Genomic DNA, 26,009 nt, shown 5'->3' with positions numbered 1-26,009 from the left:
TTGCGAGATTTTCATTCAACTGGACATATCTTTATTCGTGCGGTAACATTTTTCAAAGGTTCCTATTTACAATGCCTCCCCACGGGACAGAGTTAGACATCAGGGTCGTTTTTTTAACGTGGAGAAAAGGAACAAAAATTAAAAATTGTCTCAGTCGTGAAGGACTTCTCCACTGACAGAGAACAAGAAATTGAAGTGCAGCATCTGAAGAAGCGGACAACGATATAAGGGAGATAATTATCGTAAATAACTGAGTGACCTCCCTTGTACCGCAAACTCGACACCCGCCATTTTGTCAATTCTATCACAACATTGATCAGCTTTTATCTTGTTATCTGTAATAGACTTCCAAAGTTTAGTTTTTATCATTTCATTAAAGATTTAATGTGCTGTTCATTACTTTTTCTTTGTTTTTATTGACAAAGGGAACCAATCGACGGAATTGTACTTTTAAAAACGACAAAAATAACGGCGGCTTTATTCTTTGTTTGGTAAGTCTTCGCTATTTATTTATTAAAAAAAAAAAAATCTTTAAAAACTAAAAATATTTGGTACTACTACAGTTTATCGCCGAGAATGGAGACGCCATTTTTTCGGACACCTGTCGTCAAAGGGAGAAATCAGTATTTTAAACTATGAACGAAGCATGATAATGATAATGATAATAATAAAAAAATGAAACTAAATAATAATTACTTCCGGAAAGAAGTAATTACTACGTGCCCAGGCCCAGCGTAGTATAAATATCCCCAACCTCCACATCTTAAGAACGGCTTTCGGAATAAACACCCTCAACCTCGAAAGCCATTCTTAACAACAAGGAGGTTGGGCGTATTTATACTACGCCGGGGCACGTAGTAATTAATTCTTTCCGGAAGTAATCATTATTTAATTACATGTTTATTATTATTTATTATTTATTTCATGCCTCGGTCATAGTTCCTATTTACAATGCCTCCCCACGGGACAGAGTTAGACACCAGGGTCGTTTTTTTAATGTGGAGAAAAGGAACAAAAATAAAAATTGTCTCAGTCGTGAAGGATTTCTCCTCCACTGACAGAGAACAAGAAATTGAAGTGTAGATCTGAAGGACAGATACTACACTTTGATCTTGACCCGAAGGCCAAATCCATGACATTATAGTTTAAAATACTGATTTCTCCCTCTTATTTTGACGACAGAAAAATGGCATCTCTATTTGCAGCAATAAACTGTAGTAGTACCAACTATTTTTTTAAGCATTAACTTTTTCATTCTTCGTTGTTAATGTGTTTCTGTTCTATTTTCTTTAGAATAGCCCCCCCCCCTGTTTGTCATCTGTTTTGGATCATAATACACCACGTTGCCAAAATAATTGTTTCTTTTATTCAGAAATTAATTTCAAATTTACATTTTAAAGGCTTTAAAATTACATTCGAATCACCTATGGACGCTTACACACCTATTATATATATATGGTGACTGCCACTTCTTTACAGAAGACGGCCAACCCTCACGATACGATGGCGTGTGAGTGAGTCCGCATATGATTCCACATAGCGCCACCCGGCCTGCACAGTTTGCCGCATATTCTGCAGGATAACCTTGTTGGTGACCGCCCCCCTCCCTCCCGTGCTCCCAGTTCATGTCCCGCGTAGGCCTGCCTTTGACAGGCACACCCTGCCGCATATCCCGCACGAGTACGCGGGGTCGAGATCAAAGTTCTCTGTATCCTCTCGCTTTCGTAAGGCTCGCTTTATAGTGGCGTGCTCAACTCTCAAAACCTCAAAATTCTCACATCCCGCGTAGACGTAGTGCCTCCAACTTTCCCGGTCTTCAGCCATCTCTTCCCACCTTGTTATTTCTATGCCAAGTGCCCGCAGGTTTCCCTTAACTACATCTTTGTACCTTTTCCGAGGTTTGTGATTGGGTCGTTTGCCACATTCAAGCTCCCCATAGAACAATTGCTTAGGTATCCTATAATCCTCCATTCTCACTACGTGACCCGCCCATCGAGTCTGGTTTCTAAAGACTCGAGCCTCTATGCTGAATGTGCTCGCCTTCTTGAGCACCTCTTCATCGGACAAGAGAGCTTGTTTGGTGACATTAAATATCCTGCGTAGGCATGTCTGGTGGAATCTTTCCAGAGCCTTGATATGACAGCGATATGTCGTCCATGTTTCCGAGGCATATAGGAGGACAGTTAGTACACAAGTCTCGTATACCTTTATCTTTGTTTTGAAGGTCAGGGCTCTATCTGCCCACACTCGTTTTTCGAGATTACCAAAGGCCTTACTTGCCTTATTGATCCTTCCTAAGATTTCCTTATCAAGGGTTCCGTCGCTCCGTACTGCCAAGATATACAAAGTCATCAACGGTGCCCAGTTTCGTTCCATTTACACAGATGACCGGTTCCTCGTAGCGGCTGTTTGGAGCTGGGGTGAACATTACCTTGGTTTTCTCCAGGCTAATTGTGAGGCCAAAGGCAGTGCACGCCCTGGAGAAGCGGTCCATGATGCCCTGCATATCTTCTGCCGTGTGTGCGACGAAGTCTACATCGTCAGCATACAGCAGCTCTCTGACAATTGAGTGAAATGTTTTCGATCTGGCCCTGAAACGAGTAAGGTTGAATAACTTGCCCGTTGTCCGAAATCGAAAGAGCACTCCCGTTTCACAGTTTCTAAATGCGAACGCGAGTGTTGTTGCGAAATAGATTGAGAACAAGCTTGGAGCTAGAATATCTCCCTGTTTAACCCCGTTGTCGATGGCAATGCCCTCTGAAACTGTGCGTTTAGCTGGAGACGCACTTTCATGTTTTCATGCAGTTGTCTGATCATATTTACGAAACCAGGTGGACATCCATGTTTCCCCAATATTATCCACAGGGCAGTTCGGTTTACAGTGTCGAAGGCTTTTTTCAGATCTACAAATACCTGGTATAGAGCTAGCCTTTGTTCTTTGCATTTTTCCTGTATCTGACGGACTGAGAAGATCATGTCCATTGTGCCACGCCCGGGTCTGAACCCACTTTGGGCTTCGGGCAGTACTGAGGGGCAAATATATTCATTTAGTCTGTTTAGTAGGAGTCGGGCAAATACCTTACCGACTAGCTCTAACAGACTTATACCCCTGTAGTTCCCACATAGGACTTTTTGTCCTTTTCCCTTATACAGTGGGATTAGTATCGCGTCGATCCAATCTTGGGGTACAGGAGACCCAGACCAGACCTTGGATATCAATCGGTGTACTTCAGCTGTAATTTGATTGCCCCCATATCGGAGAATCTCGACAGAAATGCCGTCCAGCCCCGGCGACTTTCCCGTATTTATCTCGCTAATAGCTTTGCTGATATCATGTTGAGTCGGGTGAGCCAGCATCTTTTGTCTGATTTCCTGCTGTGGCAGATTCCTGATGACTTCCTCATCAATAGTTGAGGGGTTGTCGAACAGATCTCTGAAGTGTTCTGTCCAGCACTGCATGATTTTGTCCGGGCTCCTATTTAGCGACGCCCCATCCTTTGATCTGAGGGGAACCATCACTGAGGATTGAGGCCCAAATACCTGTCTGATAAGGTGGTACATAGTTTTTGCATCTTTGCTATCCAACGCCAGTTGCACCTGGTTGGATATGTTCTTCCACCATTTATTCTTCATGCTTCGTATGTTGCGTTGTAGCGATGCTTTCGCTTCCTTGAACTCCTGCTTTAGTCTCGGCCGGTCCCTTTTGGGCGCTTCGAGCATTTTCTGGAGTGCATTATTTTTTTGCTCTATAAGTTCATTGATTATGGCATCATTTTCGTCGAACCAATCTTGATTCTTTTGTTTCACGACACCTAGTACTTCACAGCTGACACTGTGTACGGTCGACTTAAATTTCTCCCATGAACCATCGTAGTCCGCACTTCCGAGAGCGACTTGTAGTTCTTTCTGCACGGCCTTGGACTTTAGCTTACCTGTGGCTAGTCTTTTGGGTGGCTGCGCACCTTGTGACCGGAATCTTCTCCTAATGTGGAGTTTCAGCTTGGCTCTAACAAGCATGTGATCCGTTCCACAGTCCGCACCCCTCATCACGCGAACCTTGCAGACATCCTGAATGTCTCTTCTTCTGGTGATAACATAGTCCAGGATATGACCGTGTCCAGAGCGAGGATGAAACCATGTCGCTTTATGGGCGGCCTTTTGCTGTGAGAACGTATTGCATATCACCAGCTCAAATTCAGAGCAAAGCTGTAAGAGGTGAAATCCATTCCTATTTGTCTTACCCGTACCATATTTTCCCAACGGTGACCAAATCTCATGGTCATTTCCCACTCTAGCATTGAAATCCCCCAGCAGTATTATTTTATCCGCTTTCGGGGTTGAACATAGGGCTGCTCGTAACTCCTGGTAAAATGTAATGGTGTCTTTTTCGTCCCTGCAGAGCGTGGGAGCGTAGATGGAATATACGCTACCGAAACGATTTCTCCCTATGGGTGCTCTAAGGTACATAATCCTATCAGACAGCGCGCATGGCTGTTCTAATCCTTTAACTAATTCGGTTCGGATGGCAAACCCCACCCTACCGACCCTCCTTTCCCCCTCCGGTTTTCCCTTCCAGAAGAAAGTGTATCCACCTCCCACTTCGGTTAGCTGATCTTCACCACTCAGGCGGGTTTCAGCCAGAGCAGCGATATCAATCCTATACCGCTTAAGTTCCTTCGCGACGATAGCCGTTCGTCGCTCAGGGTTAGAAGAAAAAATATCGTGGTCAATAAGTGTTTGGACGTTCCAGGTCGATATCATGAGTCTTTGTTTGTTCTTTTGGGTATTTTTCCTGCTTTAAGGAACAGCCACCAACCGCAGTAAGCTGGCCAGCTCGGAGATGAACAGGCAATTTTTGGGTCACCTTTTCTAGACCCCTCCCTATAGAGAGGGTGAGCAGTGCTGTCCTCAAAAGGGCTGCTCAGACACTCAAGACCTCGCCGAAGCAAGCTGCTGTTCATTCAACTAAACAACGACGTTAGATGGGTCGAGAGTCGCACACGTGTGGAGTCATGACTGTCCACTTCCAGCTTGTTAGGCCTGTGGACGTCGCCATTTGTCAATCGCCATGTGACTTTGTAGAGGGTTGTCTGTACAGAAGATTACCGTGTTTTACGCTTGTACGACACGTAGAACACGCTCTTTCTCCACTAAGCCAATAACCAGTGACAGGCTAAGCAAGATGACTGATTGGCGGAGTGGAGTGCAGGTTTACTTTCAGAGTGTCCTTCTCCTAGACAGATGGCCTAACAAGACCTACGGGTCCATCTCTCCGGGTGGGCTTAACCAGCGCCTGGGCACCAAGCCAGGGATTTCCACGGCCCCGCACGGCAAAATTTTTTTTTTTTTTTTTTTTTTTTTTATTATTTACACATATACACATATGTACATAATAGCAATGGTGCTAGTTGGCCGTTGACCCCCCAAAGAAGGGTTCATCCGCCCTTTGAAAGGTCTTGTTTTTATTGTTTTTAATCCTTCAGGGAGACTAGCCACCCTCCTCACCAGACAAGCTGGTGGGGGAACCGGTTTAGTCGCCGGTGGCCCGACCATGTGGCAGGTAGTACTGGGTTACATGGTACCAGTAGCATATAGCATGACCTGACATAATTATATATATATATATATATATATATATATATATATATGTATATGTATATGCATTAGCAATAGAGACAACAAAACGAAAAAGTGGCCCAGAAATAAATACATAACAAATAACTGTTACCAAAGGCAAGATAAATTACTCTTTCACCTACCTGGATAAGATCTTTTGTGTTTAAACTTATTTTAAAATGTTTATTTCCTTTGATTTAAGTAGTGTCGAGTGCTTAAGTTTGAACGAGGACAAAATGGTTGATATGAGACGGTCATCTGAGGATTCTCAATAATCGCTAAAAAATCGAAAACTAAACAAAATGCTGATAAGAAATCACATAATAAATGTCACGGTGATATATACATATATATATATATATATATATATATATATATATATATTTTTTTTTTACCACTTTTTTGTATATACTGCGAAATACTCACGTGTGAGTTTGTTTGTTGTTTTTTTTTTTAGGAATCGCAGGAATCTGTCTGACTCTGAAACAAATATTGCCCACACAAGAAAATTCACCATATTTTATACCCCAGAGGCATACATGTATGAAAATGAGTTGTCTCGCTTTTGGTCCAATTGTGCACGTGCCACCATACTGTTCATCTTGTCACATTGTCTACATCCTTCCTGATCTCTGATCACAGCATGTGTAAGGTCGTGCTGGTAATCTTTGGCGTGTGCTTCATCGCACAGACTTTTCTGAGGTTCTGTCTATTTCATGTTGTGTGTCGGCCAGACAGTGTGATATACCCAGTATCATCTGAAGTCTCGTCATCTGCTCCGCCTGATGGAATGATATTTTTCTGTGGTCCTTTACATAATGCAGGATGCCATCGACAATAATGGCTTGCAGGATAATCACCTGTTATCCTTCCTTTTTGGAATTTGGACATGCATCGATAACAAAGTGGCTTGACCCATACTGGGTCACCCAGATGATACTGGTTTTGTGTTGAGGCCAGTGACGTGGACACTGGATCATATTCCTTATCCTAACCTAATATTTTTAGATCTCATTAGCAGGTGCAGTTCTTGATTATGTATCGTCCTTAGGCACAACTTTGTACCAATACATTGCTTCCTGACCAGAGCACCTCTTTCTAGCTGCAATGCATTTAATATGACGGCGGCATCATTCTGCTATGCCATTGCCTGCTGGCATGTAGGCACACCAAAACCACAGGCGCACTTGCCAGTTAGCAGAAAACTCCCTGAATTCCCTACTAGTGAATGCAGTGTTGCTGTCAGCAGTTCCTGCAGTGGGCCACGCTCAAAGAATATTGATTTGAGATGCTGAATAATATTTCTGCTATCACAACAATGGTCGCTAAATGTTGCAATTGGTGACTGTCAAGAAGTGTTTGTTGTTAGAGTGGGTTATATCTATTTCAAGCCTTTGCCAATTAGCTTTCATCACTAATCTCCATTTTGTCCAATGGACTGGGGCTGGATTAATTGTGTGACATTCTTCACATGCTCTAATAACTGACCGCGCATCAGCTTTGGTAATCGTTAGGCAAACCCGCTGGGCAAAATACATTGTACTTCGGATGCCTGGATGTCCGTGTCCATGATCTGGCTACTTGTCATTTCATCATTCCTTGTGACATAGGTACAGGCTTAGTCACAGATTTCATCCTCTTAAGCCATCTTTGTGATACCCAGATTGTGGGGTTCGTCAAGTTCTGGCTCAACAATATCAAAGCAACATCAATGAACAGTCCATACTCTTCTACCAGCAACTTTATCATCTCTGGAGCAACCTTTCACTGGTGGACTTTGTGCATACTCTGATCTTTCTGGTGAGCACGTCCATTCTTTTCAACCCGTCTACAATAGACATTACTGTCATATTCCAGTAAACGTTTTAGGTTAAACCTTCCTTAAGCTACAATGCCGAAATAGCTTGTGTTTGAGTGTTTTTGTTGTCTCTTACTTCTTCCCCCTTCTCTTTCTTTTGAAATGGACACAGAAACACAAGAAAATCTTCTGTCTTTTATGCCCCCCTCCCATGCAAATGAGTACAGGTCTCGCTTTCAGTCCAGTCGAGTATGTGTAGTGCCATGTCTGCATTGACCGTTATTCTAAAGTAATACAATAACACAAAATAAAACATTATTATCTGAACGTTTATTAAAATAAAATTAAGAAAAATTTGCTTTCCCAAAAAAAAAAAAAAAAACCCACTTTCCAATAATAACTGTCCAAAACTTAAAAATCATACATTTTCATATAATGACAAATTTCATTTCAGAATTTTCTTAATTCAAAAGAAAACCTCATTCTCTCCAACGGTTTACTTTGGTAAGCGCAACTGCTATTGAACAACAAGCATTTCATTGCTTCAACATCATAAATCATAAATGGACAAAATATATAAAGCTTCCAGAAACCATTGTAATTGTGTAATAACCGCAGCTAAGAGTAGGTCTGTTGAGATGATTAGAAAATGCAAGTCACAGAAATTAGCAACTCTTGATTTCTGGAAAATTTATAATATTGTATTGAGCAATAGACAACAATCATTCCATCCACCATGTTTGCATCTCAGCTGATAAAACTCAACTTCTTGCCTAATCATCCTTAAATTCTACAAACCATTCTCTTTCTCTCTTTAATTACCCACTACACGTGGAAACCACACCAGAGAATCAGATCATCACCCCTGGATGTTATTTAAAACCTTGACACCTTTGAAGCATATGGACCAGGTCCTTATAGTAATAAAGAAATGCTCCACTGAGCTAGCCCCTATCCTCTCATACTCTATAACAAATGCCTTGCTGAATCTTGCTTTCTTGATAAGTGGAAAATTGCCTCTGTGGTTCCAGTTTTTAAGCACTCTGGATTAATCGATAAAATTATTGTGCCGTATGTTTCCTTCTGCACTTGACTGAAGTCTTTGAATCAGTAATTAATCTAGTGATAGTCCACCACCTTGTTTTTCTGACCAGCAATAAAGATTTAGTCAATCCTGCAGACTTTGTGTCATCTCTGAATGCGTATACTATACACTAGATAAGGCAGATGAAGATATGGTTGCAGTACTTGGTATATCAAAGCCTTTGACAAAGTTTGGCATGAAATTCTTTTCAGGAAAAAATATTTGTATGCTATTACTGGATAAATATTTAATATAATCAAATGCTTCTTAGCTAAAATAAAGAACAAAGTAATTATTTAAGCAGGGTTGCAGAGTCGGAGTCAGATAGCGTCGGAGGTTTTAGCTGGAGTCAGTTGGAGTTGAATTTTTTTATCCGACTCCGACTCGTTAAGTCCAAGAAATTTATTTTGTTACATGGTTTTCCTAGTTGCACAATTTAGCAGTTTTTGTATAGTTTTGCTTTTATTTTTGGAGATATATTTTGTACTGTACTGAAATGCTTCTACTTCAAGATATTTTAGTCCATCGGATCACTGCAAATCCTGTCTGGACAGCTGTTTTTGTTTTGGTTTTGATGTCACACAGGATCAATGACAATTCTGTCTTTGAGTGAGATCACTATGGATTACATCAGATAATAATCTGAAAGTTGTCCAGTTTCTAAATCAAATGGAATTTGGCAATTGGATTAGACCGGGATCGATCCAGAATTACCCCATTATCTCCAAAAAACGGGCCTAAATCAACAAGAAGCAACTCATGCTACTATAAACCCTTTATAGCTTTTTCCTGTTTTTCTTTTGATCCCCTTTCCATTAAGGCAATATTATCTTTTCAAAAATTTCTTCTCTGATGAGAAGCATTTAGCTTCGAAATGCCATGGCCTAAAGAGGTTTCCCTATCCCTAAATATTGTATTCCCTTCTGAACTGATAGCATAATAAAATTTCATTGTAAATTTTTTATCCCTTTGTTAACTTATTCTATAAAGCTTGTTGAGTTTATATGTGAGTATATTTATCATACAAGTGAATGTTAAACGTAAAAATAATATACCTGAAAAGTAATTATAAAATGCTGAATAGGTGTGGGAGGCTGGTATATGGATCTGCAGAATTTCCATATAAGAGTCAAAGAGTGGGAGTCAAAGATATCAAAGGAATTGGAGTCGGCATCCTAGGTATTCTAGGAGTCAGACTTTTACCATCTGACCCCACAACTCTGCATTAGAGGCTTGCTTCGCTTGTCTGAAAATAGATAGACTACGAGGACATGCAGATTTTAATCAGGGTTCGACCCATTATGTCAGACGAAAAAGGAGACTTGATGATATTGACTGCATAGCCAGTTCAATCTGGTACAAACCCTGCTACAACTGGTGCATGTGTTGTGAGAAAGTTTCAATCGGATATTGCTCATATTGTGATGTTTGGGTTTCCACTTAATGGTACCCAAACGAAATTTGTTGAGTCATTCAACAACGAAAGGCTACACATCTTCACACTGCCTCAAACAGATATTTGTCCTCACCAAATCTTTCTCAACAAAATGACCTGGATGCTAGAGAAATGCTTAGTTTTCATTCTCTCAAACAGGTGAACCGCCCATGGAGCAACGAACGATGAATTACAACTAGTCAAAATGGATGCTTGGCCCAAATAATCTCACAAGCTATTGTGCCAATATCAATGTAGAAGGTTAAAATGGGTTGGTAAAGGTACACAGCTTTAGGTGTCAAAAGAGTAATTATATCATCTCCTAGTGTTCACGAAATGAAGAGCTAGTCTCTCCCCAAATGATTTAAAGAAATTTCTCCCGTGTTATTGAAGTTCTGATTAATGAGTGCAAACATTAATACATTTACGAGATTTGTGGTTTGTTGTGACTGTGTGAATCCTTTGAGTCTACAGAAGATGGAAATCATCTCTATATTAATAAAATAGCGTGTGTGTTATTTATTTTGTGTGGCATGCTTACATCCGAGTGACTGTCATTTAATTGTTATGGACTTCCAATTCTTGTAATAAATAATTTTATAAGTTTTTGGTTTCAATTATAGCTGATGGCACTCAAGTTATTAATTTTTTATAAATAATTTTACTGAGAGTTCTTCACCAGTTTTGTTTTCAGTTTTGATTATAGCTGATGGTACTCCAGTAATCTATTTTTTTTTATAAATAATTTTATCAAGAATTCTTCAGAATTTTGGTTTCAATTCGATTATAGATGAAGGAACTCAAGTTATATATATATATATATATATATATATATATATATATACTTTATTTTTTTTATAAGTTTTGGTTTTGGTTTCGATTCAAGTCATATGGATATATTTTTTAATTTTTGAAATCACAACTTTATAACATAAAAATCGATAGATCATTAACTCTATAATAATATATACGAAATCTGCAAGAATTAAAAGATCATATTTAAGCGTGCTTTACGAGCGGGCTTTGCTGTGCGTCCCTGCTAGCTTGTATAAATACATTTGCAGTTTTAACAAAAAAGCTACAATAATATCAGAGCGTCTCCATATATGCTGAACATCTACAGAATGCCAACATCAATATATTACATATGAATGAGTTCCCTGTGGAATTTCCACAGGCCCCGCTAGTAACACATGATGGCAACATTTTTGGTTGTCATTGGACAATCACACGCACAATGGATGATGGAGATCCCATAAAAACTGATATTCTACTCCTAATCGTGAACAGTTGGCAATTAAGCTTTGACCTACGTATTGGTATCAACACAATCAAACTGCTTGGTGGAGTCAACGTCAACAAGTTTGATGAACTCCCATTTTCAACAATGAGTCATCGTATTCGCACTGCAATCAAAATGTAATCAAATAAAAAGTAATTTCTGATTCACTTGGATTCAAGTTTCAAGATGGAAATAAAGTATTTTTAATTCATTTGCACTTTTAAACCAAAAGAAAAACTAAAATTTTCCATTACGCCCCTATTATAATAAAGAACCAAATATTTAATCTATTTATATATATCTATGAAAATGAGAATATATGTGTGTGAGGACAACTCTCAACTTATATGCTCAACAAACTTTTGAAATTTGGTATATAGGATATTCAGACACGTGGAAAAGTTTTTAACCAGTTTTCATGTGAAAAAAAGGTCTCCTCAAGCCATTCAGTTCAGGTTACAAACAGGGCACCCCAATCTATTACTGGACGGCAACTTTTAGAAAAAGTAAAAAGCCATTGACAGTAAGGAAGTTATAGAAAAATATGAATAAAAGCAAAATTAAATAGTGGCAGGCTGGCACCCAGGATAAAAAGGCTCCTACACCAGTCACGAAAAGGCAAATAATGGTATAAAACTTTTCTATCTCTGGAAGTGGAACTCCAACCATGACAGAGGTCAACCAGGGTCGGCCATCAGGCCTTAATAATTGCTGAGAATAAGGTGTTGCTGTTTTGTTACCACTAGTCAAAGTTTGAAAAGTGGAGCAAAACATTAAATCAATTCCTGGCATAGAAAATAAAAGAAACTGACCTCCATGAATATATATATATACTAGCAGATGAACCTGGCGCTGCCCAGTATTAAACATAACATTAAATTCCTTTAAAAAAAATAAAGTGAAAAAAACCCCAAAAAACGGAAATAAACTGAGACATGTGCATGCAAGTATTATGTTTTTCTAAACGGTTCACTTCTTGTTAGTAAAAAAAAAAATACTCAAGCTGAGATCAAAATCCAAGCCTAAAGACAGTGAGTCAAGTATGATAACCATTAGGCCAGCTTGCCACAATGTTTAAAAAGTGCCTGCAAACCTACTTCTTCTTAACATGAGAAAGATATCATCTGAACGATTCACGCATGTGCAGTCATGAAACAGTTTACAAACAGATAAAAATCCAATGATCCCCAAGTACCAATTTTTCAATTTTTAACCCTTAGTAGCCCTTTTTTCTGGATGAAAACTGATTAAAACGTTTTCCACGTGTCTGAATATCCTATATAATAAATTTCAAGTCTGTAGATCCAGAATTTATTGAGATGTGTCCTCATACGCACATATTCTCACTTTTATATGCACAGACATGACAGAAACGAATAGACATTCATAGAAACAGTTTATTTCAATAAACAGAATTTCTAGAACAAAATCAAAAATTAATGGACAGAAATTTAAAAACTAATACTTGGTTGACATTCCCTTTGCTGTTTTAATGCAAGGATCCTTATGGCATTGATTAGTTGACAAATATCATCTTAAGGAATTTCTTGCCATGTCTGACACAATAATGCTAAAAGTTCAGACTTAGAAGATGGCTTCCTGTGATTTTTGCAAAGATTCCGGTCTAATATGCCGCAAAGATTTTCAATTGGGTTTGTATCTGGGGACTGACTTGACCATGGATATTTATTAATCTCATTTTGGCTCAACTAATGTGTCACCCGCGCAGAATGATAAGGAGCTGTCTTCCATAAATAGGTTGGTTCATTTTACCACTTGAGAATATTGGTAGGAGTCTTTCATGTAATATTGAAACATATTTAGCAGACTTAATGTTTCGTTTGCACTCTACCAGGTCTGAGCGACCATCACTGCAAATTGCATCCGATACCATAACCGAGAAATCCTCATGTTTCAGTGTTGATTGCAGTCTTTTTAAGTCAAACTTTTGCTGAAGGAGCCTCCATACCCATACCCTCCCACTGTCAAGAAATGATACAAATTATGACTCATCACAGAAAATGATATTGGTCCAAAAGGTCATAGGTCACTCCATCATCTCACAAGCCCAATCTTTTCTGTGCTTGATATTGGCAGGACGAACAAGAGGTTTCCTTTTCACAGCTCTACCATAGAAGCCCAACTTGTGAACATACCTGACAGCTGTTCTGAGACTGGCACCAGCTTGTGTTGCAATGTCAGACATTTTGCACTGAGGATCCTCTTCAACATATCTTTTCACAAGACGCAAGGTTCTTTGCGAGGGCGTGAGATAACCTGAGTGAGGCTTTGTGCACTCTTTGTTTTCTCTTGTGAATTGTATGATCACTCTATGAACAGTAGAAAGGAGTATTGAAAAATTTCCTGGTATTGTGAGTTGACTAAGACCATCTTCATGTTGACCCATGATTCGTCCTTGCATAAATTCTGATAGGTCTGATGCTCCTTTGGTTCATAGCATGCTTCAGTATTGTTAGATGCAATTTTCATGAGATACTCTAAGTTATTTCAGCATTATTCTTATCTGAAATGTAAATAAGCATATATTAATCTTAGGAAAAATATTTATTTATGTGTCTATATATATATATATATATATATATATATATATATATATATATATATATATATATATATATATATATATATATATACCTCATATAAAAATCAAGTGTTGGGTTCAGAAAGGAGTTTCTTGATTTCTGGGAAGTTACTGAAGTAAAATACAAACAAAAGAGAAATATAAGTTTTTGAATACTTACTAGTGGTCTTTCTATAAATGGGTGATAACTTGACACGAGGATGCTTTGCCCATACAAGTAAACTCTGATCAAATATTTCAAATAACATTGTATCCAAAGAAACTGAAGATCCCCTTGGCATGGCTACATACTGGCTCATACAAGAAATGGTGCAACTTCTAGTGATGTTTCTCTCAATAAATGGCACTAAGCTGAAGACTCCACCTCATGAAGAAATCAAGTGTTGACACTAGGAAGGGACCTTTAATTTATGAGAATTTACTGTCATAAATTTTGTATATATATATATATATATATATATATGTTAAATACAGACCAAAAAGCATAATGAATTTAAAAAATAAAAAATGAAAATAAAGGTTAGCTAACCAGGTTTCGTTCCTCACTTATCAAAGCTAAATCGAGGAAAATACGATTTAAAACAAACAAAAAAGTCATGAATATGGCGGGGGTAGGAAAAAACCCAGAAATAAACGGGGGAAAAATTACATAGAGACTAAATTACGTTCTAAAAGATTTTCTTTTTGCTTGCAAAGAGAAGGTCTCAAAGACTTAATAAAAAAGGTTTCTAAAATTTTCAAGTGATAGGGAGAGTGTGACTTACTAAGGATCATAAACATGTCAGCACTGAAATTCGTGGCACACGCATGGTTATTTATAAGATGGTCGCAAATCGCAGAACCATAGGTATTATTCAGAACATCCGAGGGTGAAAAATTTGCATAATGAATCTTTGAAGGCACATGCTGTTTCAAACGGAAATCTAATCTTTGCGATGTTTGCCCAACATAGTGCGCACTGCAACTACATTTAAATAAATAAGTAATAGAATTATTATGGTGGTGGTGGGGGGGGAAGAACATCTTTGCGAATAGACAGCAACATAGGCCTAGTTGAAAAAACAACATGCGGGTTCGATGCAAAATAACACCGTTGCACAGACAAAGAAATTTGCTTAGCAAATCGGTCACTGATGTTACCTAGCCAAGGTAGACGTAGGTACACAGGACATCTATTAGCTATAATTTCTTTGGGTTTATGAAAATTGGAAACTTTCTTATTGATAGTAGTTTCAACAATATCCAAGAGGTAACCATTATTACAAAGGGTCTTAGTGATAAATTTGAATTCGTCATCCAAATTAACTTGAGAACAAATCATCAAGGCCCTATGTGCTTAAGTTTTGATTAAATTATATTTTTGGTTTATAGGGCAAAAAGAGTTCCAACACGTATAGAGACCTGTAAACAGAAGTAAGAAAACACGAGGATGTCTTGGATGCAAAAACATCCAAAAAACGGAAAATTAGAATTCGTTTTCTTGTCTACCGTAAACTTAAGGGCTGGATGAACGTTATTAAGGGACACAAAAAAAGCATCCGCATTTGTCTCGTTGTCAAATAAGCAGAAAGTGTCGTCAGCGTAATGAAAATAAATGTCTGGTTTATGCAAACCAGACAATAGACCCACTTCATGAAAAACCACAAAGATATTAGCCAACGCTGGTCCCAATGGGGAACCCATGGCCACACCATCCATCTGTCTGTATATAATATCGTTGAAACTGAATTCTACCAACATGGTGGCGAATTTCATCAATTCTACAAAAAATATTTTCTGGTAAACAATTAACAGAACAATACGAATTTATGAAAATATTTAACCCTTTATTCGCTTTCCTCCATTTTTAATCAAATCAATCAGTCTCCTATCAACAGAGGATGTTAATGTATGCACTTGCTGAGGTGTGATTTCAGAAGATACCTTCTTGATTCTCTCCCAAATGTCTTTTTTACTATGGAATTGATGCCCGTTTTCGTAAACCTTCCTCTTCAAAATCGACCAGAGGTTCTCTATCGGATTCAAATCCAGGCTCTGAGGTGGCCAGTCCATCAGACGTTCACCAGAGATCCCCTTGTCTGAAAGCCAAGCTTTTGTGAACCGAGAAGCATGGCTTGGAACATTGTCTTGTTGCATAATTAGATTCTGGTTGAGAGCATCATTTTGTGAATTCCACCAGGGCAATAAATTTGCTTCCAAAAACTTGCAGTAGTTCACAGAATTCATTTTGACACAGTCAGGGACAAGAAAAGGACCAACAATATCACTTCCAATAATACCAGCCCAAATCATCACTCCTCTCTGTTGACGTCTGAATCGCAAGCGTGGGCTATTGCCTTTAAGAAGCCATCCCTTGGCCCAACCGTCGGGCCGTCGAGGGTTGCTCTGGCCTCGTCAGTTCAGAGAACATTTTGAAAATTGTTTTTCAAATATTTAGTGGCCCATGCTAGTCGCTTCTGACAGTTTATATTACTCAAAGGAGGACATTTTGTCTGTGTTCTCTGGTCGGCTATCTGTTTCAAAATCCGATTTCGGGTCCTTTTAGAGATGCCAGACACTCCTGCATGGTCGAAAATAGCTTTGCTTGTGCTGTGTGAGTTTGCTAGCAAACTCTTCTTGATTTTTCTAATATCTCGTGGTGAAGCCACCTTTGAGCTACCACTTTTATGCTTTTTTCTTCCATCTTTGTCGTCAATGACGAAATGTTTCACAGTTCGATGATCTTGTTTAAAAATTTTAGAAAATCCAATGTAGATTTTTTTGCAGAAAGAAATGTAACAATTTCACCCTTCTCCCTATCTGTCAACATCTTTCCTTTAGCCATTATCAATAAATTAAGATTACCTGCATAAACTTTTGGCTCACCTGAAAAGTGGAAAATGTCGAACTATTATTAAATTCTGGCTTTTATCGTAAAATGTAGTGATGGAATGAACCAGAATGGCAACCAGCAAATGATGGAAGAATCCAAAATGAAAAATAAAGCAAAATTAATAAAGAAATTGAGAAAAAATAAGTCTACAAATTCTTTTTACCCCCCCCCACTGTATGTATATATATATATATATCAAATAGAAAATTAAAATTTTGCAAAATGAATGCAAACTAGATTAAAAATTCGAACATTTATTGTTTGATACATATTGACTCATCTATTTTTAGATTTTGATTCTTCTGCATTCGTCCTCATACATGCTTTTCCACGTGGTATATCCTTTGAACTTATATACCTATATATTATTTTCTAAATATAGGACTTCCTCCTTATAAAGTTTTCAATTAATGTGCTGACCAACAAAATTATAGCCAACCAATTACTGTTCATTTTGCTAACTATTTTACTGCTGAGAAGAGCTATTCTTTGAAACTTTGTAGATTAAAGAAATTTTCATTATGTATCCTTTGTATTGAACAACATATGTTTTAATTTCTTATCCACTTTGTATTAATTTTGCAAAATTTAAATTTTCCATTTTATGCAAATGCTTTATCTCGGGATAAAATATATATATGCATCAGTTTTTCTAGCATATCTCTCTCATATATATATATATATATATATATATATATATATATATATATATATATATATATACAGTCCTGGTCAAAATCATAAGACCAAAATGAAAGTAAGTGTTTACGCATATTATCGAATTTTTAATCAGACAAATGGTTGAAACCATTGCCAAAAGGGAAAATATGATAAAAAAAAAATGAAATCTGCTTCATGAAAACCTTAACCCTGATCTAATAATTTTTTTTTAAAAAACAAACATTTTCACCTGGTCAAAATAATAAGACCACTGATAATTTATCTAACAAAAGGCAATTATAAATTACTAAAAAGGGTCTCATTATTTAGTCTAGCCTCCATTATTACGAATTACTTGCTGGAAAATCCAATTTCTTCCACACAGATGTGGACATTCAGTCCTGATAGAAGCATTTTCTAGCATCGAAATGTACTTCAATGATGTCTGCTGGCCTTTCTCTACTTGCAACTTTAGGGTCCCAGCTGACGAGAAAGCACCCCAGATCATTAAAGACCCTCCTCCACTATGCCGAGTTGAAAAAGTCACTTTGGGCAAATTTTTATCATGCCAATAGTGTTGAAATCCATCTGGACCATCTAGATTAAACTTTTTCTCATTGGAGAAAATTACATTTTCCCACTTTTCTTCATCCCAAGTCTGGTATTTGGCAGCATATTTAAGTCGGTTAGTTTTGTGCTGTTCAAGAAGACGTGTTTTCTGCAGTCACTTTAAATGATTGAAACCCTTCCTTTTCAGATGCCTTCTGATGGTTTTAGGACTACATTCTGCTGCTGTTTGGCTTTTCAATCAACTTGAGCTCATACTGGAGTTTTTTTTTAAACTTCTGATACGCCGATCCAGTGATGGGGTTATTTTTTTTGGTCGACCTGGACCCTTTTGTGGCCATATGGGTCTGGATTTCTTAAAAAATTTGTGATGACCGTTTTGCTACGATTCACTTCATTTGCAATGGATCTATGGGGGAGTCCACCCCTATTAAGCTCAATGATCCTTCCTCTCTCAAACTCTGATAATGGTTTCCCTTTTGCCATTTATAATTTAGTAAGATGTTTTTTATCCACTAACAAGTTGCTTTTAGTAACATAGAAAGCTTTTCGTATTCATTTTTTCAAATCTAGCCGATTTTATTAAAGTGGTCTTATCATTTTGACCAGGTGAAAATGTTTGTTTTTTAAAAAATAATTATTAGATCAGGGTTAAGGTTTCGAATGAAGCTGATTTCATTTTTTCCATCATATTTTCCCTTTTGGCAATGGTTTCAACCATTTGTTTAGTTAAAAATTCGATAATATGCATAAACGCGTACTTTCTTAAGTGATCTTATGATTTTGACCAGGACTGTATATATATATATATATATATATATATATATATATATATATATTTTGTGTACAGAAAGTTGTTAGTTGAGACAGATCATTGGTACCGTCGGTTTCAAGCCCGAAAATAAGGCCCGTTTAAGGTATCCTTATCAAGCTCTCTTCAGCCAATATTCGTCCCTACGAGACGAAGACGAATATTGGCTGAAGAGAGCTTGATAAGGATACCTTAAACGGGCCTTATTATCGGGCTTGAAACCGACGGTACCAATGATCTGTCTCAACTAACAACTTTCTGTACACAAAATATAAGTACGCTCTTAAAATTTGGATTTTCCTTTTAATTGAGCACTCTGCTGGAATTCTTTTTCCAAAAAAAACTAATCATATATATATATATATATATATATATATATATATATATATATGAGAGAGATATGCTAGAAAAACTGATGCATTGAGTTTTGGTTTGTTTTAATCAGAAAAAAATGAGTTCGAAAAATCAATTTTTGAAAAGACATGAATTAGTTTTTTCTACTGCATCTCTCTCTCTTTCCACCTAACAACAAATATTTCTTGCTTTTACCATAGTCTATGCAATCAAACCATTAAAAAAAGAGAAATCGCATTCGTTAAAAATTAGGTGAAATTCATTAAATGTGAGTATGTAGCATTTCAACATAATCAGTTTTTATTGCATCCAGTTCATAAAAAACTTTGTACACATAAACATTGGACGGACATCACTTTTAATGAGATGTAATTATTAAGGTTTTTATGAAGACTGTAATTTCAAAAATTACTCAAATACGCAATCTAATCATCCATCCACCCCCTCAACATTTTTTTTTCTGCCCCTGGTGTGCATGTACTCTCAAGACTTGACATTGTTTTTAAATAGTCATAGAAATTGATCCATTGGATTATTTGAATATTACTAATATTATTAGTGGAATTCACTCTATGTGGGTTGAACCGACTTCCTTGAAAAAGGAAGGGTCTAGGAAATATTCACAAAAGTTGCATGTGTATTCTGGTTATAGGAGATATGTTTTACCAGTTCTTGCAGGGAAGTGTTGATGTCCTGCATACAGAGCCTGGTATTCCTACATGATCATCCATCTAATAATGACCAGGCTCAACGTTACTTAACTTTGGTGATCTAACGAGAACCGTTGTGTCAATATGATTATGTCGATATTGTATGCTATCAATTGTCCATGAATTTAAACTTAGTTTCATTTGACGTCATATCAACTCTTTTCAGATTATTTAATATCGAATTTAAAAACTTTGGGAAATATTTTTATGCCTAAAATATTTTTTCATGGTTAAAATTTCGATGTACTTCATTTCATGTTGTAATTTTTTAATATTTGATTAAGTTTGTATTTTATTTGTCAAATTTAAATTTTTCTTATTTGGTTTATCACATTTCAGTTTACCATTTTCATTGGTCTGTCATACTCTGAAATGGAATTTTTGTTAGTCTGTCACACTCCAGTTTAAAATAGGATTTTTGTGTCTGTCTTACATTAATTTTCATAAGTCTGTCATACACTACTTTGAAATAAAATTCTTGTTGGTTTGAAATAGCATTTTCATTGGTCTTTCATACTCTAGTTCGAAATATCATTTTCATTAGTGTGGCATACACCAGTTTGAAATAGCATTTTCAATGGTCTGTCATATTTCAGATTAAAATAGCATTTTCATTGGTTTGTCATACTTCTTTTTAACATAGCATTTTCATTGGTTTGTCATATTCCAGTTAAGAATAGCATTCTCATGGGTCTGTCATACTCCATATTTATTGGTTTGTCAGACTCAATTTTGATATAGCATTTTCATTGCTGTGTCATACTAGAATTTGCAATAGCATTTTCTTTGGTCTGTCATAGCATTTTTTATATTACTATTTTATTATGTTATGTAATGTTCAAGTTTTTCTTATTATTTTGTTATTTATTTATTAATTTTGTATTCTTAATCCTCTTTCTCTTATACTAGCCTGGGTGCCCGGCATTGTCCGGGTGTTTGGAGGTGTGTGTTGAGCCAAAAGAAACCCAAAAAACAAAAATGTGATAGCAGGCAGGCAGGCTCGAACCCGTACCGCGAAGGAGGAAAAGTATGTGAAAAAAAAAAAAAACTGTGACATCTTTGCTGTTGCGCCCATCGCCAAACCGGAAGTGACAAATGTTTAAATTAAGGCTAGTCAATCAAAAAAAGGGGATGACTTAAAAAAAATATTGGCAAGAAAAGTGCCCAGTTGAGGAGGAAGGAATTAATGTTTTTAGCCAATTTTTTGATATTTGTCATCCGAAGGGTTGAGCTTCAAAAGGATACCGATCTTGTGAAAATCCGTCGCTTATGTTGAAAGTTTTTGCGAGACATGCAAACATACATACATTTAAACAGACAGGTGAGATTTATATTATAAATTACTGCTACTACTGCTTCTGTCATTCCTCTCCATCTCAATTCACCTTTTCTTTCATCATCTAAAACATTGTGTACAAACAACCAAGCATGATTACCAGAGTTTTAGTATTATACTAAATCACCCATGAACCATCGGATCAGTATTAGTATTATTTAGTGTTTCCTTTTCAAATTGAATATGTTTTTACCTCTTTTTCAAAGTGTTTTTTAACAGATTTTATTAACTATTTGCTCTTATATATATACTAGCGAGGGGTACTCGGCGTTGCCCGGGTGTTTGTAGGTGTGTGTGGTTTTGGGTAAATCAATAGGGGGGGGTGTTAAAATAAAAAATGTTTTGGTAGGTAAGTATGTGGATCAAACCCGAACCCTTGAGGCAAAGTTGGAAATTAAAGTGTGAAAAAAAAAAGAGTGTGATGTTAACCATTGGGCCACAGTGAGATGGTAACGGAAACATGTTTGAATTTATTTAATTACTTGGATTTGGCAGGTGTACGTTTTAATGACTTAATGAGGTGAACTTTTGACTGCGGGCTAGCATTTCATTTAGTGCGGGAATGCTTTTTTTTTTTTTATTTACCCAAGATGTTGGGGGTAGGAGGTAACAGCTCCCCTTGTCCAAATTGAATAGCAATTGTTTGATATATGGAAAATATTTCCACATTGATCAAAGCTGGTTGCTTTCGGATATTTCCACCGATAGACGGAAAATACCGCCAGAATTAGTGTCGTTTTTATTATAGAAAAAAGACTAATCCACATGCGGCGAGCGACAAATGTTGAATATTTATCTTCCCAAAGTCGAGCAAATTAAATAGGCAGGCGAGCTCTGTTGTTAGCTCTGAGATGTTACGATTTATATGTTATATAAAAAGTTTTAAAAAGTTGTGAACCGACCGACCGCTTCTCTGAAAAAAGCCTTTTGTAGACATACAGAAAAAGCGAACACACATACACACATATTTTCGCTTTTTTTATATATATATATATATATATATATATATATATATATATATATATATATATATATAGGGAATATTTTTCTTTTAAGTATATATTGTTAAATATGACGGGGACAAGTTATCTCTTTATTAGTTTGTTTGAATTCTTTCTAATTTCTGCGTTTTGTAATTTTGAGCAAAAACTGACTGTTGTATCTGCCATATTCGTTTATATTCGTTTATATCCCTAATAATTTCGGATCTGTCTGGATCCATCTTCAGGGTTGCTGATCAAGTAAAAAACCTGGTGTTTAGTTATTTATAAGTAGTTTTGATGGGAATCACATGATAGTAAGGAACAACTGAGGATGTACTAAAATGTGAATAATTATTTTTAATAAATAAATATTTTTTAAGATCCATAAATATTTGGTGTGTGTTGTGGCACCTTAACACATTCATCAGTATGGGTGATGAAACTCTAGCACTGATCAAACCTCAGATGCAAATATCACCAGATTCTTACAGCAAGGTTTTTGTGACAATCTGACTTCAAATGTGAGAGAAACAAGTTTGATATTTTTATTTATAATCACAAATAGTTAAAAAAAAATATAAAAATTAAATAATTTTTTTTTCATATAGTTTTAATGGTTAAAAAACCTCCAAGACTATATATATATATATATATATATATATATATATATATATATATATATATATATATATATATATAAAATGTAAGTCTTTCTTTTTTAAATTCTTTTTTGACTATTGATGGTTAAGTTTTATTAGTTTATGGGGAAACTTCAAGAGAGACTATGCATAAATCGACATGTAGTCATCGAAGATAGGTGCAACAAATTTTACAGAACAAGAGTTTTGTCAACTCTTCCGTATGGATCAAAAACATGGAATATATACGATAGTTGTTAGATATTTGCTCACCTCACCTTTGCCCTCGACACAAGGAAAGAAAACAATTAGAAATCACAAGATCACCTTTAAACTTCAACGTAAATTTTATTAAAGTAAAAAAAATCCAAATTGCAAAAGATGTGTCATCTTTAGCTATCTGCCGGACAGGGCTGGTAACACCCTGAATGGGTAGTAATTTATGGTTTATCTTCGCGTAATGCAGGATACAAAACTCCATGCTGTTTGAAAAATAGCTGCAACAGGTCGATGAGTTGATGCCTTCCAAAGATGAATGACGCGAATCCGGTAGACCTCATGAAGTTCACTGTGAATAACTGTCGGAATGGCGGACAAAGGACAGGTCAAAATGTAGACCTTAATTTCGTCTCTGAAAAACATATTTTGTAACGATGAAAGTCAATCAAACCGAAGAGCACAACAGTGGGCGATGAATATAATATTTCGCCCAACATAAAGGGTGTTTGCAAATGATTACATTTTAACCTACATTAGGGCATTAAACGCGAATGAGACAAAGTAAGTTTTCGTACGTCCATTCGAGCTGTTGTCTACGCGAAAAAAAAAAAGTGAAATCAATTTTTTTACTTCAGTTTTTCAAGAAGATCCAAACCAGTTTTATTCATTTAAGAGAATAGGCTTTTTTGTGTGATGAGATCGTCACAGAAGAAATGTCTCTCCCTCTATCATAGTAGCTACTGTTTCTGACAATACCCTTAATATTTTTTTTTATTCATAGGATATATATTGCAACGTTATTATTTAAGTTTTTTGATCTTGCTATTTTTTTTTGCTAGCTGCTTTGCTTTTAAACTCTTTGTTTACCTCAAGCAAAGCATATTACCACTTGGTACATAGGGGGATACTCTTTGAGATCATATCTAACAGAGGACTGTGGAGAGTTGAGCAGTGAAATGTGTGTTCACATTACATCTGCAGATTAATACAATCAGAGAAGCAGGAAACGGGGAAGGAATTTCAGAGTCTAGCTGTCTGAGGAAAGAAACTATTAGAGTAAAAGGATTTCTGGCATCTAGGAACCTCAGGAATGAAGAGGTAGGATTTTGCTGCTTGTTGATTAGTCACGAGAGTATGTACACTGGGGGGCGCAAGTGCTCTGAGTTCATCTGAGCACATTCCATTAAAGTAATTGTAAAACAGGCACATGAAGGCAATACTGTGGCAATGGGACAGAGGTTGAAGCTTAGCTGATAGTGCAGGGCCTATTAGATTTCTGCCCTAAGTTTGTCGTTGTTAAGTTCAAGAAGCACTGGGTTAAAAAGTCTTGCATAACACAACTGCAAACCATTATGAGTAATTTTCTCCCCACAACACCATTAATAGTTCAAACAAAAAAGCATTAAAATGGTCAGCGACGCCTGCAACATGTCTGGCACTTTACTAACAATAGAATATCATACTTTGTTCTAAGAAATATTGGATCAATGATGTTATCCAAAAAAACCTGTTTGAATTTAATGAGATTTGGTTTTGAACTTTGTGCATTAATGTTTGTATTGATATATATCAATCATTTTTGTATGCCTCAAGCTGTCACCGATCCTATTGAAGATTGTATTGTTCGGTTTACTGACCAGTCACAGATCAGGTTTGTATCACGACCTCTGTAAAGCAGGCCTGTTCAAAAAAGTCTTGTTTATCTGGTGATGTCAAAGCTGTTGGTGATAAGTCACACCTAAGTAAATAAAGAAGACACTTCAAAAAGAACTGCGGTACACTACATGTGGACATATGAGGCTGGTAATTTCTCTCTTAAATTATTTAATCTTTGAACCATCGTTTGTATTTAAAAAGGATACTGTTGATATATCGGCATTGCTTGACTTTGTAAGTAAATATGTAAAAAATTGCTTTCATAATTAAAATAAGAAATGAATTTCAGCCTTTAAAATCGACGAGACAACGCAGAAACAACACAATTTTTGTTTATCTTTTTATTTTTTGGATTAATCTACATATCTATAAAAGTGAGAATATGTGTGTGTAAGGACACTTCTACACCTATATACTCAACGAATTTTTGATCTACAGACTTGAAATTTGGTATATAGGGTATTCAGACACGTGGAAAAACTTGTAATCGGTTTTCATCTGGAGAAAATGACTGCTAAGGGGGTAGAAATTGAAATGTTGGTACGTGGGGGGGGTCATCGGATTTTTATTTGTTTGTAAACTGTTTCACGAATGTACATACGTAAATCGTTCACATAACAGATTACTTATGTTAAGAGAAAGTAGGTGTTAAGTGTTGAGACATGTTGAACAGAGTGCAGTCTCGATACTGAGTGTGAAGTATTTTCCAGTAACAAAGATGGTGGCCAAGAATCAAATGCGGTCCGTGACGTAGTTAACGGCGAACTGACTGAATCTAAAATTCGACAATGTTTATAGTAACTTTGGAAGATTTTCATTAGTTGGTTAGTACAGCCGGTGGTTATAAAAACGATTGGCGAAATCATTGGTGTTATACTCCATGAGGAGTCAAAAACATTTTACAGTAGGTTTGAACACGTGTCAAACTGGCTTAATGGTTATCATACTTGGTTCACTGTTTTTAGAGTTTTTTTTTACTTACAAGAAGTGAAGTGTTTAGAAAAAACATGATACTCGCATGCACATGTCTCAGTTTTTTTCCGTTTTTCTTTTGCGTCATTTTTTTTTAAAGGAATTTAATGTTACGTTCAATACCTACGATATTTCTGTTTATAATAAATAAGAAATCTGTATTAATTAAAATTTAATATTTATGCGTATTTTACGACCGGGCAACGCTGGGCGGCCTGCTAGTATTGAATAAAGTTCAGTTTCATGAAAAATCGTGTTCCTTATTTTTCTCTTTTTTAATGCAACTTTAAACGTTTCTAATATTTTTTAAAAAGCTCTCATTTATTATCGACAGTCTGTTCGAAAGATCTTGATTGCTTACCACGTGCATGTTATTTTTCAGCGAACAGGCCTGTTTTACAAGGTTGTTGTTTG

The 26,009-nt window shown here is 36.5% G+C and overlaps 1 protein-coding gene across 3 annotated transcripts in view; it reads left to right on the top strand.

Annotated features, from left to right (window-relative positions):
- The first annotated feature begins 276 nt into the window (after positions 1-276).
- The window catches only part of LOC145284951 (transmembrane protein 220-like), a 78,276-nt gene continuing 52,543 nt past the window's right edge, over positions 277-26,009 (top strand). For all 3 annotated transcript variants that reach the window (XM_080134050.1, XM_080134052.1, XM_080134051.1), the window contains exon 1: positions 277-491. The gene's annotated coding sequence lies outside the window, so the exon portion shown is untranslated. The remainder of the gene's footprint in view (positions 492-26,009) is intronic.

This window comes from Euprymna scolopes, chromosome 9, assembly GCF_053919585.1.
Source record: "Euprymna scolopes isolate OS-2025 chromosome 9, ASM5391958v1, whole genome shotgun sequence".
Taxonomy (NCBI): domain Eukaryota; kingdom Metazoa; phylum Mollusca; class Cephalopoda; order Sepiida; family Sepiolidae; genus Euprymna; species Euprymna scolopes.
The sequence above is the reverse complement of the archived record's forward strand: the minus strand, read 5'-3'. Positions and strand labels throughout refer to the sequence as shown.